This window comes from Dipodomys ordii, unplaced genomic scaffold (assembly GCF_000151885.1).
Source record: "Dipodomys ordii isolate 6190 unplaced genomic scaffold, Dord_2.0 Scaffold2, whole genome shotgun sequence".
Lineage (NCBI taxonomy): Eukaryota > Metazoa > Chordata > Mammalia > Rodentia > Heteromyidae > Dipodomys > Dipodomys ordii.
The window spans coordinates 18,510,800-18,523,137 of NW_012267218.1; positions in this window are offsets into that span (position 1 = coordinate 18,510,800).

A 12,338-nucleotide genomic window follows, 5' to 3' on the forward strand; every position below is an offset into this window, starting at 1 on the left:
GAGGGGATGTGGACAGAAAGGAACCTTACTTCATTGTTGGTGGGAATGTAAACTTGTCCAACCACTTTGGAAAGCAGTATGGAGGTTCCTCAAAGAATCATTTCTAAACAAACAATCACAGAGGGCTTAGATCAGTGACTTGGACTAAAATAATAAGAAAAACCAGACAAACTGTCAGGAAAACTTTCCTATAGCCTAGAGAGGGAATAAGATATTAAATAGTAAGCAGAAGCAGAGAAAGAAGTGAGAGGAGGAGGAAGTTACAGCTTTTATCTCTCAAGGATGCTGACGTAGTATGTTCAGACAAAATGACAGAAAATTTGATAGGAAATTCAGATGGTGGCTGGTGTGGTGGAGTGTTCTTATAGTCCCAATTCTGGGGTGGATGAGGTAGGAGAAGACCCCCTCCCCCATCCACTCTACGTAGCTACATAGTGAACCTAAAGTCAGTGTGAGTCATGTAGTGAAATAGTGTCTTGAAAATGAAAGAAGAAGGAGGAGGAGGAGGAGGAAGAGGAGGTGGAGGAAGAAGAAGGAAGGAAGGAAGGAAGGAAGGAAGGAAAATCAAAGAAGGAAAATCAAAGAAGGAGGGAAGGATGGAAGAAAGGAAGGAAGGAATCTTCAACTGTGGCTTAAGCTTGATTTTTGTTACCAATGTATCCCATTGTCCTATTCTATCATATCCCATTTTCCCCATATCCCACAAGACAGTGCTACTTCAATGTCTTAATCTTCTGGTCCTTGCAATGGTTGGTCTTAGAGACCTATTCACTTGAAGTTTTTCTAACTTCCTGTATTTCATTAGGAACCTCATTCCAGATTCCCAAGCCCTTCTCTTTCTAATCTTTCTGCATCCTTGAGCTCTTTCTTATTTGTTTATTTTTTCTGGCCACCAAAGAAATATGGATACAGAGAACAGAGCAAGAACATGAAACAGAAAAGTAAAGTGCCCCAAAGGGCCTCTTGTGTGGGCTGCCAACAGTTTACGAGATACCGAGTTTGAATATTAAACCATTCTGTCCTACCCTTTGATTCACAGCTGGGGACAAAGGGAGAATCTTTGAAAGGACATGAGACAAAGTCCATCAATGAAGAAGATTTATGATCCTGGGGGACAGTCAGACCATCCAAAGTTGCCTGCCTCTCCCTGCTCTCTCAAACTATGTAAATGGAATAAACTGCTCCCTAGTGTCTTAAGATGAGGAGACAAATGAGGGTATTGATCCAAGGACAAGGATTCCCTTATTCACCATGAGGCCAGTGAAACCAAAAGTACCAGCAACACTGGAAAGAAGATGTGGATATTTAACTCATTGACTTCATCATTCAATTATGAGAGTGGTGATAAAGCAGATACTGACGTGTCCTGCTCTCACTACATTAGATAGATGGGTAGATAGTTATTTAGCTATATATAGATACAGATATAGATATACACACACACACATACACACACACACACACATATATATATACATATATATACACATGTAGATGGTTGATAGATACATAGATGGACAGATGATAAGACAAATAAAGGACAGCCAGAGAAATAGATCAGAGTATAACAAAATATAGATTATAGATATAGATGTGGACAGAGATGACATGCTGAATATTAATGAAACATAAAAGATATATTGCAGATAACTCAGAATTTAGGAGGAATTCCTTAAAGATAGAAAGTCGATAGAGTCTAGTTGACAAAAAGAAGGAATCCTAAGAACCCATAGTCCCCGAGTCACCAAAGCTAGGATTGCCATAAAATGATTCTGGCTACCCTTTGGATGTAAGTGGCAGCAGGTGAGGGGACACATGGAGATCTGCACTGCACAGGTGTAAAGCACACTGCTGGCGTTGAGTGTGATGCAGGAAATGCCTGCTGATACAGTGTAGGATCTCCAGCAGGGAGGATTTTCAGTTTCATCTATTGATACTCTGAAGGATATTTCAATTTTCTGCTATGAGTTATTTCTGGTTTCTTGAATGTGTCTTCCTCTTTCAGGCTACCATGTGGGTCCATGGTGAGCCTTTAACTTAGAATGCTTTCCATCCTTAGCCATCTGCTAAAGTACAATCTATTAAGGAAATGAATATAATATACTTAGAACCATGCCTGATACCTAAATAATGCACAAAACTCATTAGTCATATTGAAGTCACATTTCAGAGGTCACCACATTCTTTTGCATAACTCTTCTGAAATATAAATGAGACCTTCCAAAAGTCTTATTCTTTTCTCTTCATAGGGGAGATAAGGACCATATTAAATTGCATGTATTTTTCCCCTGTTGGGGGAGAAATTCTTCACTTTTGGATCTCAATTCAACATCTACGCATCACTTTTCTTCTTTTTTTTTCCTGAATGAGTGATTGGACAAATAAGACGATATAAGTGACTTTCCTTATATAAGCTATTTGGAATGTGCCCTGCTAGCAGATCATTGAGCATTAATTATTGTGAGTTTAAATTGGCATGTGTGTGATTTGTATTACTTCTGTCATGAGTGTTATGTTTTATGCTTATGAAATACTTGGTTCAGGGAACTGCCCTGAATATGATAGAACATTATTTTGCCAACTCTTCATTGTGTGTCACATTTCTGTGATCACAGATTTTGAAGGAGTAATTATAATCTTCAGCTAGAGAGCCCTTTGTGTAAAAGGCAAAGCAGAAGCCAAAGATGGGCCCTAAAACCATGAATTCTCAATCAGTAGCCAGAGTGAATGTAATAGTTAATTTTATGTGATCATTTGGCCTGGTCATAAAATCAAGTCATTGGGTTAAAAATGATTCTAAGTGTTTCTAGGAAGATGCTTTTAGATGAACTTACCATTGAGTCAGTAGACTTTTTTCCCCCAATGAACAGATCTTTAATATCCTCAATACCAATAAACAATAAATGTTTGAGGTATTGAATACATTAACTAGTCTAATCTGATAGTTCTTTAATGTATATATTCAATGACACATCACCGTGTACCTTGTAAATGTATGTAATGATCTCTCAATTAGGAATACAATAAAACTTTTGCCAGGTTATCCTTGAATTTAAGATCCTTCTACCCAGCCTTCTAAATGCTGGGATTATATTCATGAACTACCATAGCCTGCTAAAACTATTTTAATGTATATTCAAAATAACATTTTTCTTCTAACAGATTCAAAATCATTAATGTTAAAAAGTAAGTAGCAAAAGTATACATATTCATATATTCATCTATTTTTGGATTAAAATTAATTAAATAAAACTGAACTTAGATGTCTATTTGAAATAAAAAACCAACAAACTGATCATCAAAAATGTAATATGAGCCAGAGTACCAGTGGATCACAACTATAATTCTAGCTACTCAGAAAGCTGAGATATGAGGATCTCAGTTCAAAGCCAGCCTCTAAGTCAGTAGACTTAGAATAAAACAGATTACATTCCGTAAGGTGGGCAAGACTCATCCAAACAGTTAAAAGTCTTAATTGCAAGAAGACACAGTCCCCCCAAGGGAGAAGGAACTCTGCTAGCAGCTGTGGATGTCAGTTCTCCCTGGAGTTTCCCATATATCCTACACATTTTGGTTGAGCCTGACTCCACCATTACATTAGGGTTTTTTCCCTCAATCTCTCTCTCTCTCTCTCTCCTTCTCTCTCTCCCTTCCCCTCTCCCCCCTCTACATTTTCCCCTCCTATGTGCATACTCACAGATGCATATATGTACTCATGTGCACACCTATTGGTTCTACTTCTCTGGGGAAATCATAGAGTTAAAATGGACATAAAGGCCACAACTACCTATTCAATATAGTATCATCCTATAAAGCTTCCTTCTAATTTCATCCTCTTTGTGAGAGGGTTACATCCTGATAAATCTTCACAAGCTGAAAACACAATCATAACGCTGAATCCCTTCTACCTCAACATCCTAGCTGAGCAGCACAGCAAGCTGTAGACTCTCAGTGTTTTAACTTCAAGATTGCTGTGGCTGATGGAGCTGTAGCTTGTGAGTATCTCATTGTGTGTCATCAGCATAGGCAAAGGTCAAATGTCCAAATTCAATGTTGTTACCAACTACGTGCATATCACTTTTGTACCAACAGAAAGTAAAACAAAAAATCTTGAGAGAAAAAAATGTCATAAGTTGAGCCATCATAAATAAGAGATAAATTATCAAAGTAAACAGTTTCTCCTTGGCCCTATCCTCTCTTCCATGTGCTTCTCTAACCTATACTATCAACCTACCTTCCATGCAAAGAGCCACATACCCTTGTGTTCATAGAGTCTTTTACAACAAGACTACACTGAATTTTAAAGTTTTGGGGATCCTCTGTATCTGTAGCTGTGAACGTTGCTGAGAAAGAAATTAATAAGTATATTTCCTAGGCATTGATGTGAGTTGAAGTAACTGTTCAGGGATTGTGTACTTTTCTGGATGGTTTCCCTTTGCATTATAACAGAAAATCTATCAGAAGATAACATTTTTTGTGGGACTTCAGCCTTTGAATAAAGCTGAGAGACATTTTAGAGGATGAAGCTGGATTTGGCAATCAAGCCGTGCCACAGCTGTGGCTGAGCTTATCATTTTCAATGTATGTGATCTGTTTTCATACTAGACTTGGGGTAGGACCTTGGATCCAAGTCTAAACAAGTCAGTATATCAAGGTGACACAATGTTGTTACCCCCCCCCATAAGATCTAAAAGAAGAACATATCTGGTCTTAAAATCATACAACCAAAATTGAATTTAGATGAAGAAAGACAACTTTGATCTTTACAACTTGATTGATTCTTTTTTTTTTAAATTTTGTCATTCATGGGGCTTGAACTCAGGGTCTGGGCACTCTCCTTGAGTTCCACTCAAGGCTAGTGCTCTATCACTTTGAGCCATAGCTCCACTTCTGGTTTTCATGTGGTTACTTGTAGATAAGAGACTCACAGTCTTTCCTGCCCAGGCTGGTTTTGAACCATCGTCCTCAAAGCCCAGTGTCCTGAGTAGCTAGGATTACAGGCATGAGCCACTGGCACCTGGCTTTACTTGATTCTAAGTAGGTATGTTTTCTTCCTCCTCCTCCTCCTCCTCCTCTTCCTCCTCCTCCTCCTCCTCTGCTTCATCCTCCTTCTCTAGCACAATCACCCCCCCCACCTCTACTTTTTTTTGGTCTCTTCTTTCTCTCTTTTTCTCTCCTTAATATTGTAAATTGGACTCAGGACCTCATATTTGCCAGGCAAGTTCTCTACTACTTGAGCCAAGCTCTCAGTCCTTTTAATTCTCAGTTTGTGTTTTCCTTTGCATGGGTTGGCCTTCAGCTGTATTCCTATCTCTATCAACAGAAGATACTTCTTCCAGCACAAGTCTAAACGAAATATTGAAATGTTGAAAAAACACTGTATAAAGAAAAGATAATAATTTTGAAGTAGGAAAGGTTTTCTAAGTATATTGAGTAACTCATAGTTCCATAAAGTAAAAAGTTTGTTTTAAATTCACACTGGTCAAAACAGGCAATCAGAAAATACATACAACAGTTTTATTTGTACATCAAGAATTTCCCACTGGGCTAAGAGGCTCCTGAATTAATAAATTACATTTGTATTCCTCTCAAACTAGTTTAGTTGTCTTTCAGTCTGTGCCATAGAATGAACCCAAAACTATTCAGTAAAATTTTTCTTAATTTTAATATTTTTCTGAATATTTCAATCCAAGTATTTTAAATATGGCTCAAAGGGAAGGCAGGAAAAAGCTTTAATTTCAGTTATGCTCAGTCTCCAGTAAACCAGGTTCAGTCTCTGCAATTTCATCTGACTTGGGATGAATTTCAGAAAACAGAAGTCTAGACTTACCTTGAGTCTAAGATAAGGAAAACAAAATTTATACATGACCATCAAATATGAGAACATTTTTATTGTAGCAAATAGATGCTTTGTTTAAAAATGTGCTTTCCTGCACTTTGGTATGTTTGCTTCAGAGCTTTAGTTGTTATATATTGGGGCTCTGATTAGGCAGGAGCTTATCTGGCCTTATCATAAGCAGTAAAAAAGCAGAAAATTTAAAAGATGCTTGTAATTAGAACCTGTTTATAAGAAGAAGGCAGAATTTCTCTTACTGAAGTTTTTGGGGGATATTTTTAATGATCCCTTTGAGTATGTAAATGTTAAGCCCAGGGATAGAAGGGATAATATGTTTACAACAAATAGAATGCAAAATTGTTCTGTATAATAAAATAGCAAGCATATAATTTTGAGGGGTGGAATGAAAGTGACTCTGGTATAAAAAGATGGTGTGGGGTGGGGGGTGAGGAAGGGTTGTTGACAGTAGAGAATGAGACTGAGGACAGAAAAAGTAGTACCTCAGAAAACAAAGGATATTCAGATTGAGAATCAATTTAGAAAGTCAGGACTGAGATACTCCAGTTTCAGTTGTGCCTCTGCTTTGGTTTAATCCTCACATCACAAACCTCATAGAATATCCTTCTCACTGCAAAATGGAGAAGAGAGATATCCTGCTCGCACCAGATTACCACCTTATATTGATTATAGATTGCTTCTTAACAGGTATATTACGTAAAAATCATCAGTAAATTAACTTTGGGACAACAGCATCCAGGAAAGATGAATGGTATATAATTTACCTTTATGAAAGAAGCAAGCATCCAATAAATTAGAAAATGCATGCCATCATCCAAGTAAATTGTTAAATGTCCCAACTGCTTACCTTATTGAGTATTTGACAAATAGATTTCACACTCATTCAATTATTTCAGTACTGTTTTCATGTCCCTTGCTCTATTGTTTGCTTAAGTATGGGTATATCTCTAACAATGCTACACACTCCTAGTTCCATTCATCTGTGCCTAGGAGGGCTCCTTAGGATAAATGACATGTCAAAGCATTGAGTAGACCTCAATGATGTATGATTCACACTACTTGCCTCACATTCCTAGATTTTAGTATTGGAGGTTTACCTATATACAATACTAATGGTTGAACTTTTTCAAACTTTTATTTTATTGTAAAGATAAAGATGCTGTGCAGAGGGGATACAGTTACATGAGTAAGTTAATGAGTACATTTTTTGTTGAGAATTGTTACTCCTTCCTTTGTTATTCTCCCACTATCCCTTCCCTCTTCCATCTCCTTCATTCCTCCCTCCCCCACCCCTGACATTGTAAATTTCATTTCCAATATACTATCTTGTGGGTATCATTGTTGCAATGGGTCATCCTGTGTCCTTGTTTCAGCATTTTGTTATTCCCCTTCCTCTCCCCAAATTGGAGAAATGTATATACAAGATGTAGGGTACCACTATCAAGTGCAGTGATAACAGGAGATATTCCATAGGGGGAAAGAACATATAAAGGAAACAAAACCATTTCATAGTACATTAAAAACAACAACAAAGAACTGCTTGTGTCCATATGTTGGGGTTCATTTCATTTAGCATCATCTTATATAGTCATATGTGCATAGCTTTTTGGCTTTTCTGCTCATCTGATAAAATTATCCTAGACATATACTAATTATTTCGAATGAGGGAAAACATCGGTAAAAAAAAAACAACAATAGAGAAAAAGAACAAACTGTAATGAGAGTCTCTTTTCCCCAAAAGTTGGAGATTGTGTTAATATGCTTTATTATATATAGTCCTTTGCACTAAGCATTTGGGATCTTGAGATTCCCTGTTTAGAATATCGAAAATTTTAAATATCTGCTTCTATTAACTATTTGTTTTCCCACTTGATAGCAAAATGATGTAAGTGATAAAAAATATTCCTGCCGGAAGTGGCGCTGTAGCTCAAGTGGTAGAGCACTTGCCTTGAGCTGAAGAGCTGAGGGACAGTGCCCAAGCCCAGAGTTCAAGCCCCACGACCGACCAAAAAAAAAAATATATTCCTGCCAAGAAAATCATAACAAGTTGATTGAAAGGATTCCACCTAAATACAACGTATTTGAGTTTTAGCTCTCCTTGTGAGAGCACTATCTTAGATAAGTCTACAGTTTTTAAGCAATGAAAATGATGTGCAAAGTATGCTTTTCTTTCTCCCTCAGCAATTCAGCTCAAGGCTTGTGCTCTATCATTTGAGCCACAGCGCCACTTCTGGTTTTCTGGTGCTTTATTGGAGATAAAGGTTTTACAGCATCATTTTTTCTGATGGGGAATAGAATTACATTATATACATATGTGTGTGTGTGTGTGTGTGTGTGTGTGTGTGTGTGTACCACATTTTCTTGATCTATTCATCTACTGAGGGGCATCTGGGTTGGTTCCATATCTTAGCTATGGTAAATAATGCTGCGATAAGCATAGTTGTGCTGGTAGCTTTAGTATGGCCTTGTTTGTGATCCTCTGGGTAAATGCCCAGAAGCAGGATTGCTGGGTCATAGGGGAGCTCTATGTGGAGTCTTTTGAGGAGCCTCCATACTACTTTCCAAACTGGTTGAACAAGTTTACACTCTATCCAACAATGCAGTAGGGTTCCCTTTTGGCCACATCCCCTCCAGCATCTGTTATTATTAAATTTCTTGATTATAGCCATTCTAACTGGGATGAGGTGGAATCTCAGTATTGTTTTGATTTGCATTTCTTTTATGGCTAGAGATTTGTTAGGAAATGGAAAGACTTGGAAAAAATTTTATTAAGTGAAGTAAGCCAGACTCAAAGAAACATAGGTCCCATGGTTTCCTTTATCTGCAATAGCTAGTATATGTCTAGGACAAACAGAAGAGGTCAAAAGCTGTGTACATATGAACATATAATCTGATGTTAAGCAAAATAAGCCCCGAGAGGGACACAAGAGATTTCATCTTTCTTGTTGTTCTTTTTAATGTACTTATAATGTCCTATGTGATTTTTTGTTTGTTTCTTTGTATGTTCTTCCCCCATGGAACAACCCCTGTCACTGTATTTGATTCTGGTCTCCTGCATATTCATGTTTCTGATTTGGGGAAGGGAAATGACAAAATGCTGAAATAAGGATACAAGATGACCCATTGTAACAATGAAATGTACAAGACACTATGTTGAAAATGAACTTTACAACATTTTGGGAGGGGGAAGGGGAGCGAGGAATTGGGGAGGTGGTAGGGGGAAAAAAAGGAGGAGGTAACACAGCTGGATAGGAAATTGACTCATTACCTGTAACTCTTCTGTGCAGTATCTTTACAATAAAATACATATATTAAGAGAGTTTCACAGCTTTTCCTGCCTGGACAAGCTCTGAACTGCAATCCTTAGATCTCAGCCTCCTGAGTAGGTAGGATTACAAGTGTGAGCCACTGGTGCAAAACCTGTTTTTGAAACATTTGCTTTTATGTATCTTTTCCCATTCTTTTTTTTTGGGGGGGGGTCTGGTCATGGGATCTGAACTCTGGGCCTGGGGGCTGTCCCTCAGTTCTTTAGCTCAAGGCTAGCACTCTACCACTTGAGCCACAGCGCCACTTCTGGCTTTTTTTTTTCTGCTTATGTGGTGCTGAGGAATTGACCCAGAGCCTCATGCATGTAAGGCAAGCGCTCTACCGCTGAGCCACCTTCCCAGCCCTCTTTTCCCATTCTTAACCGTATCTTTTCTTCATTTGCTTGCTTTTATGTTTTGAGACCCAGACTCCATGTATAGTCTCAGCTGGCCTTAAATCCATAGACTTCTTGCCTCTGTTTCCAGAATCATTGGCCTGAGCTACTAATACCCAGGTTAGCTTTGCCTTTCTATTTTTTTCTAGTGAGTTTTCCACTTTTATTCATTTCCTAGGTCTACTGTAACAAATGACCATAAACTGAGTAACTTAAAACAACAGAAATGTATTTAGTTCTATAGGCTTAAAATCTAAAGTCAAGAAACAGCAGGACCTTCATCTCCCAAAGGGAAAAGCTTTCCTTGCTATTTCTTCCATGCTGGTTGTTTGTCAGCAATCATTGTCATCCTTAGTATGCAACAGCACAATTCCAATCTCGCCCTCTATCCTCCCATGCTATTCTTCCACTTTTTTTCCCCACAATATCTATTTACCAGGACCCAATTGTATTGGATCAAGGGGGTCAACAATCTTGAGTATGACTTCATCTTAATTAAATGCATCAACAATGTCATTATTTTCAGTTAAATCCACATTCTTAAGCACTGGGTATGAAGACTATATCTTTTATTCTGGGTGCAATTTAATCCATAACACCATCATTCTCCATCTTTTGGATGGATCTGATTCCATAACTGGCTCAGGGGGTGAGCATGTGGCTCAGGTCCAGTCAGTCAATTAGAGTATCCTATCAGCTGTTCAAACTGCTGAATCATACCTTACCGTGAGTTCTGTATACATATGACCCTGAGAATGAGTAAAATGTACTCAGTGTTTCCTGGGGAGGAGATGGAACAGTCTTAAACTCTTTTATTTTGTTTCACTTTTTACCTATTGAGCTTGAATCTGTAGACAGAAAGTCTGAACTCACACTAGTGGTTTTATTTCTGTCATTGGGTATCAATACAAGGAGGTGTGCAGAAATGAGTAGGCTAGAATAGGAGGGGACAGAGAGGAAGACAGAAACAACCAGAAAAAATATATGTCGGGATTCTCCAGGAAATTAGAATCAGTAAGATGCATATCTATATGAAAAGAGAAAAACAGCTTTATTCTAAGGAAAAGCTAGTGCTGTCAGTTGTAGTCCAAAAATAATTTTTGATCAGAAGACAATAGACTAAGACAGAAAAAGAACTTACTTTTCAATTTAAATTAAAAGGCAGGAAATAACTAGTATTCCAGTTCAAAAATCTCAGGCAAGAGAAATCACTTCCAGTCACCTGTGGGAGAGTCAGACCTTCTGATGTAGACAAACCTTCAAGTGATTGGAGGAGGAACACTATCATTAGAAGATAAAGATTTTTTATTCTAATTCAAATATTATCCAATACACAAAATAATGTTTGACCAAATATCTGGGCACCCCATGGCTCAGTGAAGTTCTCATAAAAATTCATCCTGAGGAGAGAGGTTAGTTTCCTTTGTATGGCTTGAGCTTTACTTATGGTTTAGGCACTTTTTTTTAAACAGGTCTGTCCTTGCCATATTCCTTATGCTATTTTTGTTACCTTCTCTGAACAAAAATTTTACTAATTACCTTCACAATACCCTACAACCTCTGTGTGAGGGTGACCATTTGGCAAACTAGCAAGCTGAGATAATATTCTCCACCTATCATCATCTTCAGCCCTTTAGGGAGCAAAGCTTTGTGTTCCGTTTAAGTGTAAGTCAATAAATTGAACCACTGGCAATTTCATTACATAAACAGTAATAAGATGCTTTAGTGCTTTATCCTTCTCTTAAGGAAAGAAATGCCCTTTCTTAGAGTTGAGCCTGTTGTTTCTGTCTTTTCAGACCTTTTCTAGATATCATTCGTAGTTGTATTCTCAAATATTAAAAAATATCAAATTTAAATATTAAATATTAAAAATCAACTAATATAGTAGGTAACTTTATAGCTAGAAGTGATTAGTTCATTTATGCAACCTGACCAAAATTCTGCACTATTTATTCTAGTCTGTAAGTTGAAATGTTTCTAGCCTTTGAGATCTCTGCATTTACTACTCTATGGAGAAAGAAGTCAATCAACCAGGCAATACAGATTGTTTTCTTTAACACTTGCTTTCTATAGGCTTTTTTTCCCCTTGATTGGTATGACACACAATCAGATAGATACATAAAGAAAAATGAAAAAAAGAAATCACTCCCCACAAGGCAGAAATCAAACCAACTCAAGGATGAAATAAATCCTCTAAAGAGAGTAAGTTCTCCAAGTGTTGCTAAAAAGATTCATTTTGCTCATAATAGAGTATCTTACAGTTTTTCCACCCTGTCTGGCTTCATTCTGTGGTGTTCTGCTTGCATTCATTCATGTTAAGTTCAATACTAAAAAAGGGGGTAAAGCCAGGAGCCAGTAGTGTATGTTTAAAATCTTAACTATTCAGGGGGCTGAGCTCCAATCATGGTTGGGTTCAAAGATAGCCTAAGTAGAAAAACAATTCATGAAAATCTTATCTCCAGTTAACCAGCAAAAAGCCAGACATAGAAGTGTGGCTCAAGTGGTAGAGGGCCAGCATTGAGTGAAAAAGCCAGTTGAGAGAATAAGGCCCTGAGTGCAAGCTGTAATACTTGGATATGTGTGCATATGCGCATGCTCGCGAATGAACACTCACACACACACACACACACACACACACACACACACAAGAATTTCATCATGTACTTTAACTCCTCTAAGTTTTTTTTAAATTTAATTTAATTTGTGAACATACTGTACAGAGGGGTTACAATTACATGGGCAGGATAATGCATACATTTCTTACCAAGCATTGCAGCCTCCTCC